Genomic DNA, 14,149 nt, shown 5'->3' on the forward strand with positions numbered 1-14,149 from the left:
TTATTCTTGATGGCATTTCACTAAATTATTAAATACATCTGTTTCTACTGCCAGAAATCATAAAAAAAAATTTTATAATAATAAATCTACCTCTTGTAAAGATACAGAGGACATATCACTTTAGGGAAATTCTAGAAAGCATTTCCTAAATGTCTAGGGCTCAAAACCAAGACAAATTGGTTGCAGATGATATCAAATGATCGGTTTAATCACATAAGTAAGCAACTTAGAAGGCCTTACATGGTTACTAAACTAACGAGTTGATTTTTCACTTAGTACATGACAAGTGACAACATCACTTAATGATCACTGTTACTTTCCCAGGCTACACTGATCTCAGCAAGGACAATTAGTGTTGGCTCCCACTGTAGGGTGGATGCCATCTCTCAGTTCTACAAGGCTGTAGGGGAAGGAAATTTTACTGCCAATATACAATGTCATCCCCCAAAGCAATTTTCCCTGCTTACAGTCAAAGAGGGCTTCGATAAGGCCATGGAACCTTCACTGTCCTTCCTCCCTTAGGATCCTGTGGCCATGAGAGGAAGGCCACAGCTGAGAAGCTAGGAAGGTGATGAGCTCTTGGTCCATTAAAGTGAACTTTATTCTTTTTCCCCAGAGGTCTGTTGGATGCTCAGGCAAACATAAAGACGATCACTCCTGTCTTATCACTGGCACGTGCTCCACACACCATGTGTACTCCATAGACATTTTCTGATAACTCACCTGTGTGTAAGCACTCCCTGTATCGTACTCACTAACTCTGCTAATGCTCCATGTAGGGAGGATAAAGGATTCTCCTCCATGGAACTGTCTCATCCAGTAGCAGCTCAGAATCCTGACATGCTTGTCAGGGATAACATCTACGACCTTCAGATAATAATAAATAATAATATATTTTGCTAAAATATGCATTCCATTGTCTGAATCATTATTCGTTCTGTAATTTACCATCCCTTAGTGAATACTGCTGTGAACTGTGATTGGGTCATTCCAGCTACCTGAGCCAGACTACCTGGATTTGAATCCTGCTCCACCTTTTAACAGTCCCATGACCCCAGGCAAGTTACCTAAGTGTTTAAAATGTCCTTATCTGTAAAGCTGGAATACTAAAAACACCTTCTCCATAGGTGGTTCTTAGTATTAAATGAGTCAAGACATGTGAAGTGCCTGGAACTAACAGTGCTTGCAGTTAGTGCTATCAGATGAATCGCCCTGTCCTATACCTCAATATCCCCACATCTGGCAAAATCTTCAGGTGATATCCTGAAGAAGGGCTGGGGTTTCTGCTCAATCAGCTGGCCAGCTGTAAGTCCCTAAGCACATGATCCTCCCAACAAGTTGTGACAACGTCTGACAAGCTAAGACGACTGCATCCTGTATGGAGAAGGAATTTGCCTGAAAGCAAAAACAAGAGCACAGTTCAGGCAATTAATCACCCTCATAACCTCCTTTCCCAGAATATTCAACTTCAGCAAATTTAGGAATTCTACTTTTTTTTTTTTTTTTTTTTTTTGTCGTTTTTTCGTGACCGGCACTCAGCCAATGAGTGCACCGGTCAGTCCTATATAGGATCCGAACCCGCGGCGGGAGCGTCGCCGCACTGCCAGCGCAGCACTCTACCAAGTGCGCCACGGGCTCGGCCCAGGAATTCTACATTTTAAGAACTGTAAAAAGATAGCTGGCCACCCTGACACACCACACCTGGCTGAAGCCATGCTGAATGCTGTCACCTTACCGCTCAAGTTCAGATGGTTCTGATGGAGCAACTCTGCACATCCCCTGGTTTCCAGATAATTAAATGAAGACACACTCCTTGGCACAACTTTCCCAAAAAGCCAGCCAAGATAATGAGCTTCCCCATTTGGACTGCCAGGTCTGCTCTGCTTATCATGCAAAAGAAGAAAGCCAGGCCACTGCTTTTAAAGTTTTAACTGGAGAGCACTATAAACAATTTAGGCTCTTTGGGCTCTTAACATCATTAGAAGACCATGATGAGACTGCTAAGTAAATATTTAAGGATCAGATATTTTCTCCCTGTCATTTCTGCCAGGGTCTCAGCACAAGCTTTACATCCTTACTCTGTCACCTGAAGATATCCAGACAGGCCACTTGTAAACAAGTCCTAGCCTGGGACATAAGGAAGGAAGGTCGTGATTCCGTCTGCAGATGGAGGCACAGAGTAGGTCAAGACTTCTTCCCCCATCCCACCCCCGCCGCCATTGAATCAGATTTATTATAGGGTTTGCTGTGCCACGACTTCTAGCTGCAGAACACCCCCAAGTTATGCTTCTCCACAGAGATCTACTTCTGTACAAAGTAGAAAAAGATGGTGGTAAAAAACCCTTCAGATTCTGCATGCTCCTGTAGCGTTGTCCCAAACAGCCTCTGCAGACCCGTGAGCCTGCGCGGTCCCTACAGCCGCACGCCTGCCCCCGCACTGGATGCCCGAGCCAATTCTCTCTGGGTCCAGCTCACCCGGTTCAACTTTGTTAAGAACTTTTCTTGCGCGCCGTACAAAAGCCTCTTCCACATTCTCCCCTGGGAGTGCACCTGTTTCCAGACACATCAGCTCAAAACCTGAGCAGATCTAGAGGCTTCCAAGGAGGTGACTTCGCGGTCGGCGTCTAGGTCCTTCTTGTCCCCGCAGGGATGATCACGATGTTCTGACACGGTGGGTTTTTCGGCTGGTGACGTCGCAGACCAGGAGCGCCCCGGTGGCGCGGTCGGCGTCTGGGTCCTTCTTGTCCCCGCAGGGATGATCACGATGTTCTGACACGGTGGGTTTTTCGGCTGGTGACGTCGCAGACCAGGAGCGCCCCAGTGGTAACTTCTCAGCACCCAGCGGAATGTTCTTGCCCTGCGCATCCCAAATCTGTAACTTTATTTCCCACCAACATGTAGGACCTTTGAACCAAATTCCACTCCTACTGTAGGATTTGAGTCATCTTGGAATTTTTTTCCAGGCGGGGGGCGGGGCCGGGGTCCTTCCCCTGGGGGGAGGGGGAGAGGAGGGGCGGAAGACCGGGGAGGGAGGGGCCACCGGTGTCCAAGGCAACCGCCGGCCACGCGCGGCTGCGGCCCTGCTGGCCTCCAGACTGCTAGTTGTGCGATGACAGAAAGCACCGAGGATGACGCTCGAAGCGAGCCTTTAAAAAGACGCTCACTTAAAATGAAGAAGCAAATACAGGAACACCAGGATTTCCTGTGGAGAAAACGTCGTACACTGGCTGTGGTGGTAAAGAAGCGTAATTTACATTGTATCTTCACTGCTGCCTGAGCTCTGGGGCGACATCCGCAGCGCACGCAGGTACTTCCAGAATCTCACCCTTCTCCAAGAGGCAGGATGGTGCAGTGGATAGAGACAGAGACTCAGGGGCCCGACAACATGGCTTCAAATCCCAACTCCTTCACTCTCCAACTACGTGGGTTTCCAGCGAATTTCTTGGTTTCTCTGTGCCCCGGTTTTCTCAGGTTAAAGATGATTGTTATGAAGATTTAATAAGATAATTTAGGTGGATCACTTAGAATACCTAGCAAATAGCACATAACAAATGTTAGCTATTATTATTTATTTTTGGAATTGGCTTTCAAATAAAATAATTTAAAAAATTATTTTAAAGTTTAAAAATATACTTCGATCTTTTTTTTAAATGACTAAAAAATGATAAAACTTTGGAGAAAAAGCTAGTATGATGGCATTCACATTGTTTGCAGTAACACCATTTACAGGTTTCAGATCAGAAAGTTACTATTTATGTTACAAATTGCAGAGCATCAGAACTACAAAAAGATCCTGGTATAATAAACTTTTTCCAAAACTAGACTAGAAACTTCTATAGTTCAAAATACTGAAAACTGCCAGACTCAAGGACATACCATAAGTCTGTTAATTTCTTTTAAAATCTTGGTACATTTTATAGCTTAAAAATTATGATAAGATAAGAGTTTAGTAGTATGCATTTACTTAAAATATTACCACTAACTGCTGTGAAAAGATAATACCAAATAAACTGATCTAATAATTTAAGCTAATAGTATTTAGGTAAAAGCTTTTAGAAGGAACAAAAAGATGCATGCATTATACAGTGGATTTCTCTTTGGCATTTATTAACAATGATGGGTTGTTGTTTAATGACTTTCACAAACAGAGTCACAACTGACCCTCTATCACTCACCATCTACAGGTGAGTTATTTTTAGTTTCTGTTTGTATCAGCCAGGGGGTTATGTTGTGGTAACAAACATCCCCAAGTCTCAGTGGCTTAAAACAAACATAGTTTATTTCTCACTCATGCTACATGTTCATCACAGGTCGCAGGGGCACTGCTCCATGTCATGTCCTTATCGAGGGGTACAGACTGAAAGAGACCAGAAGTCTGGAACTTTGCTGATCACCACCGTAAGCATAATGGAATTTGTAGAATTCTGCACTGGCTCTTAAGGTTTCCCCTTACAGGTGACACATATCATCTCCACCCATATCCCATTAGGAAAAGCAAGTCATGTGTTCACAGAGGGGCAAAGAAGTGCCCGTGGACCCAGAAGGTGAAGATTTAGAACACTAGTGACCATCCCCAGTGACTACCGCACTGTATAAGGGAACTTTGAAGGATTCTTTCACTTTAACTTAAAGGTTAAAACATACAGCTGTGAAAAGTCCTGGGCCTGATGGCTTCACCAGTGAATTCTATCAAACACTTAAAGAAGAACTAACACCAATCCTTCTAAAAGCTTTCCAAAAAATTGAAGAAGGGACACTTCCTAACTCATTCTATGATGCCAGAGTTATCCTGATATTGAAGCCAGATAAAGACACTACAGAAGAGAAAATTAGAGATCAATATCCCTTATAAACATCAAGGTAAAAATCCTCAATAAAATACTAGCAAGCTAAAGTAAACAGCATATTAAATGAATTATACAGCATGACCAAGGGATATTTTATATTTCATGATAAAAACACTTAAATTAGGAATAGAAGGAAACTACCTCAACATAATAAATGCCATATATGAAAAACCCTCAGCAAACATCACACTCAATGGTGAAACACTGAAAGCTCTTTCTCTAAGATCAGGAACAAGGCAGAGATGCCCACTTTTGCCATTTCTTTTTTTTTTTTTTTTCTGACCGGTAAGGGGGTCGTAACCCTTGGCACGGTGCTGTCTGCACCACGCTCAGCCAGTGAGCACACCGGTCATCCCTATATAGGATCCGAACCCGCAGCCTCGGCACTACCAGCGCCGCACTCTCCAGAGTGAGCCACAGGGCCGGCCCCACTTTTGCCATTTCTATTTGACATAGTACTGGCAGTTCTAGCTAGAGCAATTAAACAAGAAAAAGAAATAAAAGTTATTTGAATTTTGGAAAGGAAGAAGTAAAATTATCTATTTGCAGATGATATAATCTTATATGTAGAAAACCACAAAAAAACCTGTTAGAACTAATAACTTACTACAGAGTTGTAATGATGACAGTAGCCTGGTGCTTGGTATAAAGACAGACACATAGACCCATGGAATACAATGGAGAGTCCAGAGGTAAGCCTCCACTTACATGGTCAAATGATTTTGACAACAGTGCCAAGAGAGTTTAATGGAAAAAGACAGTCTTTTCAATAAATGGTGCTGGGAAAACTGAACATACACATGCAAAAGCATGAAGTTGAACTCTTATCTAAAAGTATATATAAAAGTGAACTCAAGGTGGATCAAAGACCTAAGTGTAAAACCTAAAACTATAAAACTCTTAGAAGAAAGCATAGGGCAAAAGCTTCACTACTTTCAATTTGGCAATGACTTCTTGGATATGACACCAAAGGCACAGGCAACAAAAGAAAAAACAGACAAATTTGACTTCATGACAAGTAAAAATTTTGCCCATCAAAACACACTAGCAAGAGAGTAAAAAGGTAACCCACAGAATGGGACAAAATATTTTAAATCACATATCTGTGAGGGATTAATATCCAGAATATATAGAGAATCCCTAAAACGAAACACCAACAATTCAGAAACTAGCAAAAGACTTGAATGGACATTTCTCCAAAGAAAATATCCAAGGGGTCTTCAAAAAGTTCATGGAAAGATTTGTATTATCTTCTAATTCTATTTTTCCATGAATGTTTTGAAGTACCCCTATATGAATGGCTAATACATGAAAAGATGGTCAACATCATTAATCGTTAGGGAAATGCAAATCAAAACTAGAATGAGATATCACCTCCCATCCATTAGGATGGCTACTATAAAAAAAACCCCAGAAAATAACAAATGTTGGTAAGGATACAGAGTAACTAGAATCCTTATGTGCTTTTGATGAGAATGTAAAATGGTACAACCATTGTGGAAAACAGCATGTTGGTTCCTCAAAACATTTAAAATAGAATTAATACCATACAACCCAGTGACTTCACTTCTGGGTATATACCCAAAACAACTAAAAGCAGGGTCTCGAAGAGATATATGCACACGCATGTTCATAGCAGCAGTATTCACAATAGCTAAAACATGGAAGCATCTATATAATTCCACTTGTATGAGGTACTTAGAATAGTCAGAATTACAGAGACAGAAAGAATGGTGTTTGCCAGGGGCTGGGGGCAGGAGAAAGGGGAGTTATTGTTTAATGGGCACAGAGTCTCAGTTTTACAGGATGAAGAGGTCTGGAGATGGACGCTGGTAATGTATTTAATACCAGTGAACTGTACACTTAAAAATGATGAGATGGCAAATTTTATGTTATGTGTATTTTATGATTAAAAAAAAAAATCCAAAACATAGTAGCTGTATGTCTGCCTTTACAATGCCCCCGGCTAACAATCCATACCCTAAGCTATGCAAGGGAGGAAGTTGGTCATTTGTGTTCAACAGGATCCAACTTGACTCTCCCTTTCAGGTAAAACAAAACATGGATTTGGAAGTAGTAAAAAGAAAATAAGGACACAGTTAATAGGTTTCTTACTGAGTTGTAAGGTAAACATAGGGAAGAACAAATAGGTTTCTTATTTGTTTTCCCATTCTGAGAGAAAGTAATGCTGTCTTCACACAGAGAATGCACTCCATCAGGTACTCTCTAGGGCTCTGCAGTGTTGCCCCTGCTAGGCTTTCTTCCATCTACCTCCTCTGCCACCCTCTTCAAACACAGCCACCTGCAGAAGAGGGATACTGTCTGAATTTTTTTCATGGATTGATAGGCACTTAGACTTGGAGATTGTGCTTATTATTTATTTCTAAAACTGGAAAGGACCATAGGTGTTGTGGCAGGAGACTGCTAGTTGTCCTTAGATATCCAATTCTCTCTCCAGCCCCAACACACACACATATTGCAGTTGTACACAACAACTATGAGGGGGTCTTCATAAAGTTCATGGAAAGATTCATATTACCTTTTAATTATATTTCTCCATGAACTTTTTGAAGTACCCACGTATATGACATGATGTGACAGCCACTTTCCACCTCTCTCCTTGTGAGGTGTGACCATGTGACTACATTCTGGGGTATGAGTGGAGGTTGTGTGTTGCTTTTAGATCATGCCTTTGCAGAAGCAGGTATATCTTTCATTTGGCCTGTCCCTCTTCTCCCTGGCTGGTATGTAGACATGACGGTGAGTGCTGGAGCCACATTTTTAACCACAGGATGGAGGCTGTGTGCTGAGCATGGAAGAGCAACAAGACGGAAGGAACCTGGGTCCTGAAACTATGAAGCTTCCATACAGCCCTGCAGTATATATGCCAGTGCTCTATGTGGAAGAAATAAATGTTTATAATAAAGTGTTAACTACACCCAAAGCAACTGGTTCCAACCTCTAGTTTTCAGATGAAGAAACTGAGACCAGAGAGATTAAAGCACACCCTGGGTCATACAGCCACCTCCTCTGCAGACTGTACATTAAAATGATGGAAAATTACTCAGCTTACTCATCTCTCCTGTTAATGGCCATGAAAGTGAAGTGTCCTACAATTCCTTTTTCATTGACTTAATGTCATATTCATAGCAGCAATATTCACAATAGAATAGCAAGGGTAACAACAGAATTTCATGCTAAGAACTACATGATTTCAAGTTTTTTAGGATGATCAACATGTCCTATTAATGGAGCTTATTTAATTCAGTGTTGATTGCCAGGGTCCAAAGCTAATGGGGCATTCTGAGGGTTCTGACCAACAAAACAGCCAAACTGCTAGATATTCTCAAAGTGCATTTCCTGAAGTCCCCAGGAAGATAATCAGCGAGTTGTACTGTATTTGTACTTCCTTCTGGGGTTGAACGGTACGCCTTCGGAGGGGACTGGGATGGAGAACGCACGCAGCTGTAAGTTCACACACAAGAAACCACAGCCCTGCTTAACTGAAATGAAGTCCACCCACGATGCCACATTTGCTTTCAGTTATCTTTTTCACAGAAAAGGAGAAAAACAGTTCTCAATTCACCATTTCCTCAGTATCCCTATTTGCTGCTTTAAAATGACATTCCACAGGCATTACGCTGCTTGACGTACTTCATACATCCGATGCTCTAAGGAGTTGTGAAATGACTTGGAACTGTTTCAGAGAGCAAAAACATCTGATCTTTTTTTTTAAGCTTTGGATACAGTTTATGGAAAATAAGAATTCTTTCTCTCCTTTGGAACATACTTCGGAAGCATTTCTTTTAGGTTCTACTTAGCGGCTTCTCATTGAGAGGACTGATACTAAGTCACAACATCACAGGACAACTAAAACCATCAAAAGGCAAGGCCGTTCAGTTCAGTTTTCTGCACCCCTTTGTCCCAGGTCCTGCACAGCTATCCTGAGTCATTTTTACAATCTGCAGAAATGACAGCCAGTGTGGATGGGGCTCGCGTTCCTACAACCAATTGCTTTCAGAAGCGCTTCACTGCATTTCTAGCTCTCAAAATCTTCAGTACCAGGGTTGTTTCAAATCTGACGTCCCATGCCTGTTTTAAACGTTCTCCAGGACTGCTGGCTGCCCTGAGAATACCTGAGCCTTAACATAAGACCTCAAGTCTCCCCATCCCGCCTCTCCAGATCCATCATCTCCATGGTTCCCCTTTGCCATGACTACCTTGGACTATCCTCCATTTGAGGGACTTTCTTTTCTTTTTTTGGCAGCTGGCTGGTACAGGGACCAAGCCCTGAGCTTGGTGTTATCAGCACCATGCTCTAACCAACTAAGCTAACTGGCCAGACCACTGAGGGCCTTGCTCACCCCGCCCTTCTGTACTCTGCACCTGGAGTGCCACCCATCCCCATCTGTTCCTATCCTCTGTGTTCTTGCTGCCTGCCCTCTCTCCCACTCCCATATAAAAATGATCATTCCTCAGACTCTCCTGCCTCTCCAGTATCACACATTTAACTGTATTTTAGTTATTCACGTATCCATGCCCCCTGCTATGTTGTGAGCACCTCAAGGGGAGGGACCGTGTCCTAACTTTATATCTAACATCTGAGACAGTTCTTAGCACACAGATGTTCAATATATGCTTGCTGAATGACTATGGGAATAATTTAAGAAAGAATCCTGAAGTACACAGTTTAAGTCACTAAAATGAAAAAAAAATATGACTAAACATGTAAAAGAAATCATGATTATAATAGGGTCTTTTTGTTCCATCTTTTATATTGAGATAGAAAGATGCAAAACATACATGGTGCAGAAAGCTGGATGAGAGGCGATGGATGTCTTTACACCTGGAATCAGAAGACCCAGATTGGAGTCTCTCAGCTCTACCACTTTCTGCCTCCTTCACTCTGGGCAATTTCCATTTATAAAATTAAAATCTAAATCCCACTTTATTCCAAAGTAAATTTCAGGCGATAGCTGGCAAGGGACACCACCTGAGTTTTTCTTTTCCTTTTCTAAATTTGTTTAGACAGATATGAAAATACCCACAGTGCCTGCCTCCTGGTGTATGAGGCTCCAATGAGCTGGTGGCCATGAAAGAGCTCTGTAAAGTATACAGTGACATGTCAATGAAAGCCATCATTATCCCAGAAGGGAAAGAGAGAAATCCTGCAGAGTGGTTACCAGCCAGGCAAGCAGCAGCTGTTTAGGATTCAAAGAAATCCTGGAAACACAGGACTTCCCTGGCAAACATTCCCCCAGACAGGTCCCACCTCACTCTCAGGTGGACTTGGATCCACTCATGTAAATTCATGGGGCCCACCGACTTCAGTGCCCATGGGTCTGAGTACCACGGACCTAGGACAAGTCTGGATATGGCAAAGAAACAGATGCACCTCCGAGGCAGAGACATAGAAAAATGATGAAAAATGCTCCGCTGTGCACCCCCAACCCCCACCAGGGCCTCCTGTGGGGCTGGCTGGCACCCACTCACACTTTCCTAAAGGGAGTTCTATGGGGATTGTGCTGAGCAAGGTCCCAGAGTCTGGGATATCTGTAATTTGACAGGGTATAACAGAACTGGTTACTAGTTACTTGAGATGAGGTTTGCAATATAACTTAATTTTACTTTTTTCTTGTGTGAAAGAACCAGGAGATGAAAAGTTATTTTGGAACATTTATTTTTGGGAATGTGTATGAAGCATTATGCCTTAGCACAAACCTGGCTAAGTCTTACATCTATAGGAAGTAAATTGAAGACTACACCTCCTTTAGCATAATCTTAAAGGTTACATTCATTCATTCATTCACCCCACAAATATTTATTTAGTACTTAGACCTTCTAGGGCGGTAGGATAGGTACTGGGGAACAGCTATTAACAACCAAACATGGCCTAGAGCAAATAAGACTTTAATTACAATTGTGATAAGGGTTACAAAGGAGAAGTTGCACACTGCAGTGAAATCTGTGGGGGACGTGGGGATGGTGGGGGTGGGTCAGGGAGCAGTGAGGGGAGAGAGCTGCAGGGGAGAAGGCTCTGGGTGGGCAGGAGCTTGGCCAGAGCTGGTCCAGAGCTGGGCCAGAGAGAGGGGAGAGAAAGGAGCCCAGAGAGTCACCTGCTCGGGTGATAACATGAGAGCAGCAGAACGCCACAGCAGGAGGGGCTTTACTAAAGCAAAGGAGTAACACGATCAGCTATGTATTCAAAAAACAAAACCCCAAACCATAGGTGACTTCAGTACCCAGGAGAGTAGTAAGAAGCATACAGAACTGGGCAGGGGTGAGGATAGTCAGCACGGTGGCACGACTCCTTCACTGTGTGGATGAAGACACCGCGCTTCGAAACTGAAGTGACTCGACGAGACCACAGAGGGATATTGTCAGAGCCTCCCTTTCCTGACTCTTGATTCAGTATTTTTTTCTCTATAATAAAATTATATCTAGATAGAAAAAATAAGTTCTTTTGGTGTATAGCAGTGCTCGGCATCTATAATTAAACAATTTATTGTACATTGTCAAATGGCTAAAAGAGAGGAGCTTATATGTTCTCATCACAAAGAAATGATAAATTTTTGTGATGATGAATTTGCTAACTACCCTCATTTGATCACTATGCATTGTACACATGTATAGAAATACACCTCTGTACCTCATAAATATGCATAATCAATACATTTCAATTAAATTTTTAAAAACCCTATGTCTGTGAAGTTGGAGTCCTAGCTCTCTCAATCTTTGACTGTCATCTACATAATCATAGAACCGACTGCTTTCTCACCACTTTGAACTTACTGATACCACTAATAATAGAAGCAATCACTTATTAGATATCTGCCATGTGCCAGGCAACTTGTTAGGTGCCTTATTTATCTAATCTTCACATATGATAGGTATAATTTTTACTGCTTTATAGTTGAGAGCATCAAAAATATTTTTTAAGTGTCCAGGGTCACACAGGCAGTTAAGTGTGATCAGGAAACACAGCCATTTCTTTCTGACTCCAAACCCTGCCACCATGCCATGCTGATTCTAGATTTTATCATTATCAAATGCTAAATGCTGGTTTTCTAGAGAAAATCAGAATGGGAAGGGAGAGTTTTCTCTCTCTAAATTTTAAAAAAAATCCACATAAAATTGTCTGAAAAGTTAAATCAATCAATCACTCAATGAACTATATATAGCCACAAAAAATAATAAGAATTATTATTATACTTTTAAACTACCATACCAATGGCACAAAATTTTAAAAATATTCTTCCAACCTGTTTCAGGAGATAAATGTTGGCAGTAACCAGTAACCACACAGCTGAGATAAGACGAAAATGTCCCCTTCAAATGGTCTGATCTACAATCTCAACTGCAGGAATTATACTGCAGAATCCTGAAAGGGTGGGGCAGTGCAGAAAAAAGAGATCATTTCTGATTGACCTGCTCTTGACCCTCCAAACTGATAAGAACAGAATTTAAAGTCAGATTCCATATGGCAAACACTCCAAAAATTGGAGCGGAAGTATAAGGAATAGGGGAAAAAAATTGGACCTAATGAGAAAGTTACGTACTGAAAAGAAAAATGAAACGTAGAAGCAATTATAACCCCCCTGAAATAAACCATGCACATCATGCAAAAATTTTCAGGAAACAACTATTATTCATCCTTAGGGAGACAGAAAGAGATATTCTGTTAAGAAAAAAGAAAAGACCAGCATGCACTTACTCTATTACTAAAGAAATAAGATCATCACTACATACAGTAAACATTAAAATCATCACTGCATACAGTAAACGTTAAAATCAACACTGCAGAAAATTGGGTTAGTGAATCGGAAACAGATACAAGAAACAAACATGAAGGGTTGAAAAATGATCAGACATTGAAAAGGCAGTGAGAGAAGATGGCAGACATAGAAAACAGAGCATGGAGATGTGGCCTGCAAGCAGCGGGCACCTGTAACGGGATAACAAATAAAAGTCAATTTTTCAGAACTTAACGCCAAAACCAAATACAAAAAACGCCAAAACCAAATACAAAAAAATCTGTGGACTAGAGACTAGAAATGGTCATAGTTTTATGTCACATCTGTAAGCAGAAAAACACACAAAGCCGTATCTGTTCAAGGCAAACAAAAGCATTCTTAAGTCTAGAACCAGATCACTTTCAAACAGGTGAAAAGTAATATACCTTCAGTTTTTCCCACGTAAAAAATGAGTCTAACAGGAGAAACAAGAGAGTGGGAAACCGGGACTGAGGGTCTTGAGGGGAGGATGAAATCCACAGAATATATATATATATTTTTTTACTAGGCAAAGAACTTTATTAACCTTTGTTTCAAACTTTATTACCAGGCTTCTTCAGCTTAGTTAGCTGCAAAGAATGAATTGTGTATAAGCAAAAACTGAAAAGAGCTGCAGTGTCCAAAGGGCTTGGGTTTAAAAATATTAGAGATCTAGATTTTATTAGATCCTTAAACAAAACAATTTTAAAAAGCAGTCATAATATAAAATAGCAGCTCCCAGAAACTTCTTCAAGTTTTATCTTCTTCAGAAGTTCATCCAATTCAGTTTGCCTCATTCTTGGAAGCCTCATCAAAATTCTCCACAAGATCTGGAACTTCATCATCCTCCTCCTCTCCAGTAGCAAGTGGTGCTTTTCCATCCACAGACTGTTTGGGCAGAGCTTCCCAGTCTCCTTAAGCTGGTCAGACTGTCTGCACCAAGCTGGTTTAAGATGCTGGGTAGCATTTCTGTCAGCTGCTTTGTCTCAGCATGGCCTGTAATGGTGAAAGTGTTCGCTGTCAGAGATGCCTGAACTTTAGGGTTGTTAAAGTGAATCACTGTTCCTTGGTTTGTAAACATATTCACTTCTTCAATACCAGAGATATTGTTCACCCCTAACTTCTTTAAAGAGAACTGAAGTTTTTTAACATCTGCTGTAGCTGTTCTATGAACCACCTTCTTCTTTCTGCGAGCCGTTCCTTTCCCACCAATGCGCACTTGTGCCTGCAGTTTGGCAAGTTTTTCCTGGTTCATTATAGTTTCTTTCATCTTGTGGGAGCGGAAAAGGGGCCGCGCGGGGGACTAGGGTTGGCGCTCAGGGGGTCTCAGGCAGACCAGCTGAGAATAGGCGCACGCGCGTGGGGACGCAAGATGGCAGCTCCACAGAATATTTAATAAGCTTTATTTACCCCAAGACACTTCTGTGTGTGGCAATATTACCCCAACACCATTTCCATAAAAATCAAGAGACTGCTGCCCCACATACCAGGGACAGAAGAAGAGGGGAAATCTCTTAATGGCTGGATACT

At 41.6% G+C, this 14,149-nt stretch overlaps 1 protein-coding gene and 2 pseudogenes across 4 annotated transcripts in view; all 3 read right to left on the reverse strand.

Annotated features, from left to right (window-relative positions):
• Positions 1–14,149, reverse strand: part of LOC134384741 (uncharacterized protein C1orf21 homolog) — a 197,960-nt gene that overhangs the window by 27,877 nt on the left and 155,934 nt on the right. The gene's annotated exons all lie outside the window — the stretch shown is intronic.
• Positions 2,301–3,292, reverse strand: LOC134383314 (ras-related protein Rab-4A-like; annotated as a pseudogene).
• On the reverse strand, positions 13,196–13,974 carry LOC134384487 (transcription factor BTF3-like; annotated as a pseudogene).

Source organism: Cynocephalus volans, chromosome 8, assembly GCF_027409185.1.
Source record: "Cynocephalus volans isolate mCynVol1 chromosome 8, mCynVol1.pri, whole genome shotgun sequence".
Taxonomy (NCBI): domain Eukaryota; kingdom Metazoa; phylum Chordata; class Mammalia; order Dermoptera; family Cynocephalidae; genus Cynocephalus; species Cynocephalus volans.